Source organism: Lepus europaeus, chromosome X (assembly GCF_033115175.1).
Source record: "Lepus europaeus isolate LE1 chromosome X, mLepTim1.pri, whole genome shotgun sequence".
Classification (NCBI taxonomy): Eukaryota; Metazoa; Chordata; class Mammalia; order Lagomorpha; family Leporidae; genus Lepus; species Lepus europaeus.
Window position 1 is genome coordinate 2,550,779 of NC_084850.1, and position 12,613 is coordinate 2,563,391.

Here is a 12,613-nt window from a genome sequence, read left to right on the forward strand (position 1 = left end):
AGATTTGAGAAATCTGAAGGATGTGGTGACTAGTTGGATAACTCCCATAATCACAGCATTAGGGACTATGAGAATGATATAGGAAATATAGGGAAGGAGTTAATCTGAATTGAGTGGAGCAAGAAGGACATGATGAATTCATCCTAGACTTGTTTCATCTGAGATTTCCATGGGATGTCCAGTTAGATGTTTCAAGTGTATAGTTCGTTATATATATTGGGAGCTCATTAGAGCTATGAGCTGCAGATATAAGTTGGAGCCATTAGAAGTGGTAGTTGGAAACATGGTAGTGAAGAAGAATGCCCATGATAAAAAGTTATGAACTTAAGAAAGGAAGGACCCTGGGGTGTCCAACATTTAACAGATGATTACAGAAGTGACAATCCCAAAGGGGATGATGAAAAAGAATATATTTAAGGAGTAGAGCATTTCAAAGAGGGCATAGACAATAGTATTCAGTGCTACCAAGGGGTTGAACAAAAAGGTTAATCAGACTTTACAATGGATTTAAACATGTGGAAGTCATTGGTGACTGATAGAAGTGATTTCTGCAGAGTGGTGAGCAGAGGCCAGAGTTGTACAGTAGTTTGATAAATAGTGGAAACAATGAGCACACTTATCTCTTTCCAGCTTTTTGGCATTGAAGGGTGTGGTGGAGAGATATGATGGTGAGTGGAGAATAAGAAATCATGGAAGGAGTGATGATAGTAACAAAAGTGTATAGATATCATCAACTCACCAAACTATATACATTATTATGTGCAGTGTTTCATATACAAATTATGCTCTAACAAAGCTGGTTTTGAAAAACAGGCCTTTGATACACATTATAAAGAATCATGAGAATACTTTTTCCCTTTACATTTCAGATACTTGTATGTGCTTTTGAGTCTGAAGAAGTCATTAGAGAAAAAGCATGAAAAAGCAAAAGAGAGAGCACAAGAGTGAAGAGGAGTCAGTGGTTAAGGACATAGAGGTGTGAATGTGGGAGAAGGGAAGACTGAAGCTAAAGTGGTCAAATAAGAGAAGGCTATCATACTCATAAATTGATAGAGAGGCAGAGTCAGGAAGTTGAGGGATGTCTATTTTGTCAGGGAAGAAAGAATAAAGTATTTTTTCTATAGAAAATACTTGTAGCAGTAACTATTGAATGTAAACATTCAGAGTTCTACCAGTCAGTTTCTTAGCAGTCATATAAGACCTACATAATGAGTGTGCCTCTAACTCACAACCTAACTTTCAAGCATTGTCTGCTGAATGAAAACCGAGGTTAGAGCTTATCACAATATGGAAAAAGGTTCCCTGGCAACAATGATTGTTCATCTGAGGACAGACCTACAGTCCAATTATAGTTGTGTTATTTTTCCCAACTAGGATCAGAACTGGGTCTAAAAGCAAAGAAACTGGATTATGAATTCTTATTAGTCAGGCAAGGGTTGAGAGTTTCTGTTTGTGAGGGAGGAATGAGATGAACGCAAAAAAATCGAGAGTATTGAGTCAGTTGTTCCACTGATCCACTGATCCCAAGCCTAGCTTGGGAGGGAAGGAGGAAGATCTCAGAAGAGGTTGATGGGCTGGGATTAAAGGACACACACAGGAGCTTGAGGTCTCTCTGAGGTTAAAGGAAAGCAACTTCAGTAGAAGTGAAATCGTGAGAGTACAAAGACCCAGAGCATGTGGTCGGGGGATATGATCTGAGCCATGCTAGTGATAGCTTAGTTGGGGTTTCACCACATGAGCTTTTGAATAACGCCCATTAACATTGGCTGGCAATTCCTTGGAGTCCTGCCTTAAATAAAATTTGTGTGCAAGGAGTGTGTGTGTGTGAATGGACTTGGAATGTAAAAGTTGGGGACCAGGAAATTAACATAGAAAGAATAGTTTCAAATGAAAAAGTCATCACAAATAACTAATTAGGAGACTTTTGTCTTCTGAATCAACTGAGATATGTGTGTGATTTGGACCAAAAAGATTTTTTTAAACTTTTATTTAATGAATATAAATTTCCAGTGCACAGCTATGGATTACAATGCCTTCCCCCTCCCATAACTTCCCTCCCACCTGCAACCCTCCCCTCTCCCGCTCCCTCTCCCCTTCCATTTGCATCAAGATTCATTTTCAATTCTCTTTATATACAGAAGATCAATTTAGTATAAAGATTTCAACAGTTTGCACCCACATAGAAACACAAAGTGAAACATACTGTTTGAATACTAGTTATAGCATTAAATCAAAATGTACAGCACAGTAAGGACAGAGATCCCACATGAGGAGCAAGTGCACAGTGGCTCCTGTTGTTGACCCAACAAATTGACATTCTAGTTTATGGCGCCAGTAACCACCCTAGGCTCTCGTCATGAGTTGCCAAGGTTATGGAAGCCTTCCAAGTTTGCCGATTCTGATCATATTTAGACATAAGACAGGGTGAGGATAGTAACCAATGATCCTAAGAGTGGCATTAACCAGGTCTGAACAATTATACAGCAATTATACAATTATCATAGAATGAGGCGGTCACTTTGAATGTTTTTCTTCTATGCAATGGCATTAATTGGGCTAATATTCGTTTCATCATTTATTACTTTCACTATTTTCATATAATTAAAAAGAAAAGGAGCCGAATTCACAGAAACCTGAATTCAGTGGAAATGATTTGTATTCTTAATGATGTAGAACCAGGCTGAAACAAAGAAGTTCAAATGCAAGTTTCTGAGGCTTTCTGGCTTGGTGATGTAGCAAGCTAGCCTGGATCACTGACTAGCCAGCTTCAGGCAAGGAACCAGCCCTATGACAACTTGGTTTCTCACTGGCTGTGGGACCTCACAGCCATAGCCCTCTCTGCTTGATATTGATGAAATAAACATGTTCTGGATGAATCTGGGGACCACAGGGCTATAATCAAGTGATCTGCTCTTCTAGGCAACTTTGAACACTCCCAGCATCCATTTGTGAACAATTGAATCTGTTCTGTCCTTTAGCTTATTTCTGCAACACAAAATATCACTAGTGCAGTGCTTTCTCTTTTTTTTTTGTTTTTCCCTCCTATCAACTGTCATATTGCCTATCAAATTTTAATCATGATAATAAATATCTGCATATCTTGTTTAATAGATTTTGACTCAGTGGGTGGGTTCTTTTTTTTTAATTAAACTTTTATTTAATGAATATAAATTTCCAAAGTACAGCTTATGGGTTACAAGGGCTTCCCCCTCCCAAAACTTCCCTCCCACCCACAACCCTCCCCTTTCCCGCTCCCTCTCCCCTTCCAATCACATCATGATTCATTTTCAATTCTCTTTATATACAGAAGATCAGTTTAGTATATATTAGGTAAAGATTTCAACAGTTTGCCCCCATATAGCAACACAAAGTGAAAAAAATACTGTTGGAGTACTAGTTATAGCATTAAATAAGAGTGTACAGCACATTAAAGACAGAGATCCTACATAATATTTTTTTTAAAAAATTAATTAATTTTCTATGCCATTTTCAGTGGGTGGGTTCTGAGATGATCGAAAGTGTACTAATTCTGCCGATCTTAGAGCCATGCATTGAGTAGGAAGACTCTCAACAAGGGTTTCCCTAAAGAAGAATTCTTTCACTCACCCCCTCCCTCCACCATCAGTGAGCATTTGCTGAAATTCTCCCATGTACCAATCACTGTGCTATGTACTAGAATGGAGGACAACAAGAAAAGGAAAGTGATACATAAAGAACAGGACGTGGCCCCTGCCCATGAGGGTGCAAGCAACTATACTTGGGTATGATAGAAAATGAATAAACTATTGGGGTAATGACTAAATCTGCCAGAGTTTTCTGGAAGGATTCAGAGATGCTAACATTGAGATCTTGGAATCTAAGCTGGAGTGCACCAAGTGAAAAGATGGCAAGGCATTCTCAAGAAAGCTTGTCCAAAAGCCTGGAAAATGCGTAGCAAGAAAGCCAGGGTTATCAGTGTCCCAGCTGTACAGTGCTAAAGACAGACTTAGGAGGAGACTCAACAGTTGAATTGTAGTGAAAGCCAAGATCACTGCTAAGAAGGCCCGGCTAAGAAATTGGTCAGCATGATTCTCTGTATTCTTAACTTAACAGGTAGACAAAAATTCAGGCAAGAAGTTTGGCACGCTGACATTTCAGAATAAACAGCAACTTCCTGTTGATTCCAACATCAGAATTCCTCTTGGACTGGACAGAGGAAAGCCAACCTGGGAGAAAAGAGCTGCGAACTATAGAGAAGATAAAAAGGAGAAAAGCATTTCTACAGCTATCATTTTTACCAAATTAATTTTCTAATTACAGTTGGGTCTCATGTGTGTGTCAGAGCCAGCACTGAGGATCCAGGCTACAATTCTGGGTCAATTTTCTGTGAGAATCCATGTTCCTTTGTAATGGGAATAAATTGACCACTTTTCTTTATAGATTGTATATAATCAGGTGTTTATCCAATTTATACCACATCTGTTTCCCACCATCTCCCCCTTTAGCACAACAAGTTTCCATCTGAATAATGAAGATGCTAAGACCTACTATGCTCCTCTACTTTGATAGGATAATGACGAGAGAGAGAGAAAGAGAGAGAGAGAGAGAGAGAAATATGCTTAAAAATTAAATTCAAAAAGCAGCCTCTAGATTGCCATCACTGTGGGCAAAAACAGAATTATGTAAAACATACTTGCACTCAATTTGTGGCTTATGAAATAATTAAAGCATTATTTTTTAATTGTGTGTATAACATCTTTCCTAGCTTAGGGCCTTTTAAGCTCAAAATCAAGCTCTATTCTTGTGTATTTCACCACCTGGTCTGTGAATATAGGAGATGCAGGTACATTGGTGAGCTGTCCAGAATGGCCATAGCCATCAGCTTCTGGTATTTGGCCGTTGGCATTCAGTTTCACTCATGCAATAAAATTATCCACCAAGACAAAATATTGTGTGTCCTTACCCACAAACTAATTTATTAGATTTAGTTGCATTTGATCACATATCTTTTTTCTTTTTCCCTCTGGCTGCATGAACTAAATAATTAATTTAAGTCTTCCATTATGGGCCAATTCTGGGGGCATGATGGAGCTATCCTACATGAACAGCTATGTATGAGCTGCTCCTTCCAACTTCCTATCCTAAATGACTGTGAGAATGCTGGTTAATATTATCCCCCATGATTCATTACTGAACCTGAGTAATTAACACATAGTAGCATATGAAATTTGGCTAGTAAACTCCTGTTCCTCTTGGGGCATCGCGGAGCTGGCAGAAGAGGGAAAGTCTGGAACATAGTGAAGCCTAACTAAAAACCTTTCTGTTGGGCTTGAAGATTTGCAGAGGCATATGTCTTACCTACCATCAGGTAGGTATATAGCCTTCACATGTTCTCTCCAGTCTCATCCCGAGGGCCAAAAGGTGTGGCCCACATCCTAATTTTCATACTAAGAGACTGCATGTGGAATGTTGATTTACCCTTGCACTATCTTGAAAAATTGCAATTCACTCCAAATGCATGAGTTTCCTTTTCTGCCTCATTCTCCATAACCTTCTGGGCGGGGAGAATGCCAAATCCATGGACTGTATAAAGTCATCAGAATCACTTGGTATCGCCTTACCAAGACAACCACAGGTTGGACTCAAAATTCAGTAAATCTATAGCAGACTAAATTCTAAGTTCATAACTTTGTATGTTTCATGAATGAAGTTATAAATACACAAATGACCCTGAGCAGAATAAAGGTTCCCCACCTCTGACAGAGATAGAAATTCTGGGACTTTCTGAGAACTGAGCTCAGAACTAATATTCTATAATCATGGGAAGGGACCCTGAAGGCAGCAGTGGACATGGGGCAGAGGTCTGGGATCAGAGCTTGGACTATTGTTTGTTGGATGGTAAACACATCAAAAAATACTATCTTTTGATCACCAATATACTTGCCCTGCACCTGGGTTACATATTCGTTCTGTTTCTTCTAGCACATTTTCATCATAATCCTATATATAGGTATGTGATTATGGTGTACACTTTCTCAATCTGAAAGTCTTGGTGCAGGGAGCAGTATGCTACCCTTACTATATCTTAGTTGTGTGACTTTTGGCAAGTTACATAACCTTTCTGAGTCTCAATTTTCTCAAAAATGAGGATAATAGCACCCTTCCTCATGTATTTGTAAATATTAAATGAGATGAAGCATTCAAAACTCTTATTATACAGCCTGACTCTTCGTGTGCAAAATATGGCCTGTTGCTGTAGGTTTTATTATTTGCATTTTTATTATTTTACTGTATATATATATATATATATAGTATATATGTATTGGGGTATAGCATGATAATTCAGTCCATGAATTTAGCTTGTAATGATCAGATCAATGTAGTTAACATTCCACCTCTTTAAACAATTTTAAAAATTTGAGCTAATGCATAATTTGTACATATTTATGCAGTACAGTATGATCCTTCATGTAAGTGTACATTGTATATGGATCAGATCAAAATAATCAACATTACTTGTTTTTGACATTGCTTTATGTTTGCAGTATTCAGGCTCTGCTCTTCTATTTGCTCAGAAAAGATGTGATAGATTATTGTGAAATATAGTCATCCCACTGTACTACAGAACCCTTTAAATTATTTCTTTTATCTAACTGTGTTTTAGAATCCTTTATCAAATCTCCCACTATACTCCCTACTCCCACTCTTACAACATCTAATAATCAGTAGATATTTTATGCTGATTTTGTTGCATTTGAATATGTAGCCAGGAATGGGATTTCTGGGTTATATAGTAGACCTATTTTTAGTTTTTTAAGAAGCCTGCTGGGGCTGGTGCTGTGGCACAGCGGGTTAACGACCTGGCTCGAAGCGCCGGCATCCCATATGGGCACTGGTTCTAGTCCCGGCTGCTCCTCTTCCGATCCAGCTCTCTACTGTGGCCTGGGAAAGCAATAGAAGATGGCCCAAGTCCCTGGGCCTCTGCACCCGCGTGGGAAACCCAGAAGAAACTCCTGTCTCCTGGCTTTGGATCAGCACAGCTTCAGCTGTTGCGGCCAGTTGGGGAGTAAACCGTCGGATAGAAGTCCTCTCTCTCTCTCTCTCTCTCTCTGTCTCTTCTCTCTCTCTGTAACTCTGACTTTCAAATAAATAAATAAATCTTTAAAAAAAGAAGCCTGCTTAATATTTTCCATAATAGCTGTACTAATTTATATTCCTAACAACAGTATACAAGCATTCCCTTTTCTCTATTTCCTTTCCAGCACTTGTTACTTTTGTCTTTTTGATAAAAACCATTCTAACTGTTGTGAGATGATATTTCAGTATAGACTTGATTTGCGTTTTCACAAATTTCTTGGCCATTTCAATTCCTTCTTTTAAGGAGTGTCTACTAATATCATTTTCCCAACTTTCCATAAGCAAAATAAAGAAAAAAATCATATGATTATCTCAGTACATGTAGACAAAGAATTAAATAAAATTCAACATCCTTTCATGTTAAAAACCATGAGCAAATTAGGTATTGAAGAATAATAACTCAACATAATAAAAACTCTAAGTAGCAAATCAACAGCTAGCATAATACTGATTGGGGAAAAACTGAAGTCTTTCTCCTTAAGATCTAGAAAAACCAAGGATGGGACCAGCACTGTGGCATAGTGGGTAAGACCACCACCTGTGGTGCCGGCATCCCATATGGGTGCCTGTTGGAGTCCTGGCTGCTCCACTTCTGATCCAGCTCTCTGCTATGGCCTAGGAAAGCAGTGGAGGATGGCCCAACTCCTTGGGCCCCTGCACTTATGTGGGAGACCTGAAGGAAGCTCCAGGCTCCTGGCTTTGGATTGGCACAACTCTGGCTGTTGCAGCTATCTGGGGAGTGAACCATTGGATGGAAGATCTCTCTCTCTCTCTCTCTCTCTCTCTCTCTCTCTCTCTCTCTGCCTCTCCTCTCTGTGTAAATTTGACTTGCAAATAAATAAATAAATCTTTAAAAAGAAAAGAAAAGAAAAGGATTCCCACTGTCACCATTCTTATTCAACATAGTACTAGAAGTCCTAGTCAGATCAATTAGACAGATAGAAATGAAAGTTATGCAGATAGGAAGGGAAGAAGTCAAATTATCTGTGTTTGCAGATGATTCTATATATAGAAAAACCTAATGACTCCAGCAAATTACCATCAGAAGCAGTAGTGAATTCAGTTAAGTTGCAGGAATATTACCTTTATTATTAAAACAGATCCTGAAAAGGAAAGTCTAAACTGACCTGCAACCTCTCCAAGCCATGTCTGAATATTTTCACTCCAAGTTTTCTGCCTTTGTTAGCTGTCTGCCCGTTGCTTGCCTTGAGCTTTGCTAGATGTTACCTCCTTGACTTGGCCAAGAATTCTTCAGCCATGGATGGTATGAGCAGAAGTGGGTGCTCAGAGGTCTTGAGCCCAGCCTTTGTAATGTGCACAAGGAGGGAAAGCAGTTGGCCCGAGCTCAACACCACTTCAAGTGGGTGGTAGAACAGGATCCCAGGTTCCTAATTCCTGGGTCAAAGGGCGGTGGTTTGCTCACTCTGGAAACTTCCCTCTATGCCCATTCCTGCTAGCTACCTTTTACTCCTCTCCCTAGATCTTATATAGCTAGTATCCCCAGACCACAGGCTAATTTTTTTTCCTTTTTTAAAATTTTTTATTTCATAAATGTGAATTTACAAAGTGCAACTTTTGTATTGTTGTGGTTCCCCCTCCAACCTCCCTCCCTCCCGTGGTCCTCCCCTCTCCCTCTCCCATCCCGCCCTTTATCGAGTTTCATTTTCAATTACCTTCATATACTGAAGATCAACTTAGTATATACTAAGCAAGGATTTCAACAGGTTGCACTCACACAACCGCACAAGGTATAGGGTATTGTTCTACTAGTAGTGTTGTTTTTAAGTTTCATAGTAAAACACATTAAGGACAGAGATCCTATGTGGGGAGCATGTACCCAGTGACTCCCATTGTTAACAATTGGCACTCTTATTTATGACGTCAGCAGTCACCCGAGACTCTTGCTCTGAGCTGTCTAGGTTATGGAAGTCCCTTGAGTTCACCGACTCTGAACTTGTTTAGTCTAGGCCGTGTCACAGTGGAGGTTCCTTCCTCCCTTCAGAGAAAGGCGCCTCTCTCCTTGATGGCCTGTTCCTTCTGCTGGGGTCTTGTTCACCAGGGTCTTTCATTTAGATTGTTTTTTGCCACCGTGTCATGGCTTTCCATGCCTGTGAGACTCTCATGGACCTTTTAGCCAGATCTGAATGCCCCAAGGGTTGATTCTGAGGCAGGAGTGCTGTTTTGGGCATTTGCCATTCTATGAGTCTGCTGTGTGTCCTGCTTCCCCCGCAGGATCATTCTCTCCCTTTTAATTCTATCCTTCATTATTTGCTTACACTGGTCTTATTTGGGAAATCTCTTCGACACATACCCTATCTTTTTGATCGGTTGTGTATTTATACTTATCACTTTACCAAGTGCGCTGGCATTGGTACCCGCCTCCTTGGTAAGATTGATTTGAAATTCCCTGGCACATTTCTAGTTCCACCATTGGATGTAAGTCCGAGTGAGCATGTGCCAACCTATATATCTCCTCCCTCTCTTATTCCCACTCCTATGTTTAACATAGATCACTTTTCTGTTAATTTTAAATGCCTAAGAATGATTGTGCATTGATTACAGAATTCAACCAGTGGTCTTATGTAGCACAGGCTAATTCTAATCCCAACTTGATACTCAAGTTCTGCTTGTGAAACATTGCCAGTTTTATACAAGGCACAACATAAGAAACTAAATATTAAACAATTTCTGAGATGACATGTCTAAATAATTTTCTGAGTGCTTTGGAAGAAAGTTTTTAGCTAAAAGCCTTCTCTATGTGCAAGTATATATATATATATATATATATATATATATATATATATATCATATGAAGGCTATGAAATGTTTGCTAGGTCCTAGCCATTGCCTCCAATATGCTTCCTGTACTGTTACTCTTCTCTCCACTTCATTCATTTCTTTCTAACAGCAAACATTTCCCTTTAACCAAGGAATAGTAATGCACTGAAGTTTATCAATAATTCTCTGTTTCTGTTATTCCTGAGTTTGAGCCTGGTAGTTATTTTTTGTATTTTTAAAGATTTTATTTATTTATTTGAAAGTCAGAGTCACAGAGAGAGAGGAGAGAGAGAGAGAGAGAGAGAGAGAGAGAGAGAGAGAGATCCCTTCTGCTGGTTCACTTGCCAGATGGCTACAATTGCCAGGGCTAGCCAGGACAAAGCCAGGAGTGAGGAGTTTCTTCCAAGTCTCCCACATGGGCTGCAGGGGTCCAAACAGACCTCATCCACTGCTTTTCCCAATCCATTAGCAGGCAACTGGATCAGAAGTGGAGTAGCTAGGACACGAACCTGTGTCTGTATGGGATCCCACAGTTGTAGGCCACAGATTTATCCACTATGACATAGTGCTAGACCTGAACCCAGTAGTTCTTGACACCAGCAATCTTCAATAAATTTTCCTTTGAAAAAAGCCCTGTGTCTTTCATGTGCAGTTTGCTATTTTACTTACTATCCCTTCTCAAAAGGTTATCTGTATCTTTTATTGATTTCAGATGTTCTGTATTATTATCAGTTCTGGCTTTCATATTCAAGTCAATGTGGTAAATATGTATTCTTTCAGTTGGTATGCATTGAGTACTGTATCAATTGGGATAACCCGGTTTAAATTGATAAGAACGGATACTACACTTGATCTTAGCCAAAAGGCTGAGAAACGATTAGGATAACACAATTTATCCTGAAGTAGTAAGGTGTCCCCGAATTTTAGCAGCTTATTTGCACAAAGATTCATTTCTCCTCACACTACATATTCATTGCTCTAAGGCTGAATCTTACTATGCGTTTGCAGTGCAGAAAGCCAGAAAGAGCTGGTGAGCACACTAATGACAACAAGGAGCACTTATTAGGTGCCAAACACTGTGTCAGAGACAGGAGATATGGTATTAAAAATGCTGGATCAGATCCTGGGCTTCACAGAGTTTACTCCTCCGCGCGTATATGTGTATGTGACATTAAAATGTAACTGTGAGGGACCAGCGCTATGGTGTAGAAGGTTAAGCCTCTGCCTGCACTGTCGGCATCCCATGTGGACTCCAGCTGCTCTACTTCTAACCAGCTCCTGTTGGTGTGCCTGGGAAACCAGTGGAAGATGACCTGAGTGCTTGGGCCCCTGCACCCATGTGGGAGACCCAGATGAAGCTCCTTGCTCCTAACTTCAGCCCTAGCCCAGCCCAGGATGTTGTAGTCATTTGAGGAGTGAACAAACGAATTGAAGATTCTCTCTCTCTCTCTCTCTCTCTCTCTCTCTCTCTCTCTCTCTCTCTCTCTCTTCAAGTAAATAAATAAATATTTTTTTAAAAAAAGAAAAGTAACTGTGAATATATGAATATAGTGATGGGGGGTGGGCCTATCGGAGGTTATAGGGAGAAATAATAGTGAAGCAGAAGAGCTAATCTGGTCTGGGAAGAAAATGGAATTGATGTTTACAGTGAGACTGCAAAGAGAAACTGGCTTTATTTGGCTTTGGGTTCTCTACCTAATCCTACCAACTAGGCTTTGGTTCCCAAACATGGGATCAAATTGAGGAGATTTGAATTTTCACTCTTCATTCAAGGAGATAATCTTTACTGAAGGGATTTGATTAATATTCAGTAGAGCTACTTCTACTCTAGTATTATTAACCTGCTCAAGGGCACACTGGGCACACATATCATAACAGAATGTACAGTGTGTCCTGTAAGCCAGAAGCCTTGCTCTCACTAGCTCCATGACACTGGACAAGTAATTTCATTTCTGTAAGCTTCATTATACTTCTCCATGAAATGAGAGATAATATATAGTTCCTACCTCTCAGTCCACTAGCTTCACATTGTCTGAGCTTGGTTATCTCCAAATCCTTTCTGTGCCTGGCTTATATCACTTGGCATAATATCTTTGAGATTCCTCCACTTTATCACAAATGCCAGGAGTTCCTGCATTTTATGGGCTGAATGACATTATATTGTGATATTATCACATGTTCCTTATCCATTCATCGTCACATGGTTAGGCTGCTTCCAATTCTTGGCTATTGTATGCAATGTTACAGGTATGTTTTTGATATACTTATTTTATTTCCCTTGGACATATATACAGTAGTGGTATTGCTGGGTTAGATGTAATTTTGCCTTTAGTTTTTTGAGTAACCGCCACATTGTTTTGCACAATGGCTGAAATAACTTACATTACCACTAATAGTGCCTAGGGGTTCCCCTTTCTTTTTTTAACAGAAAACTTTTATTTAATAAATATAAATATAATAAATATAAATTTATATATTATAATAAATTAATATATTATAATAAATATAAATTTCAAAAGTACAACTTTTGGATTATAGCAGTTTTTCCCCCCGTAACCACCCTCCAACCCGCAAACCATCCTACCATACTGCCTCTCCCATCCCATTCTTCATTAAGATTCATTTTTAATTATCTTTATATACAGAAGACCAACTTAGTATATACTAAGTAAAGGTTTCAACAGTTTGCACCCACACAGAAACAGAAAGTATAGAGTAC

At 39.3% G+C, this 12,613-nt stretch overlaps 1 pseudogene; it reads right to left on the bottom strand.

The window, feature by feature from the left end:
* Positions 1-10,649: 10,649 nt before the first annotated feature.
* LOC133753937 (U2 spliceosomal RNA) lies at positions 10,650-10,772 on the bottom strand (annotated as a pseudogene).
* Between the last annotated feature and the right edge of the window lie 1,841 nt (positions 10,773-12,613).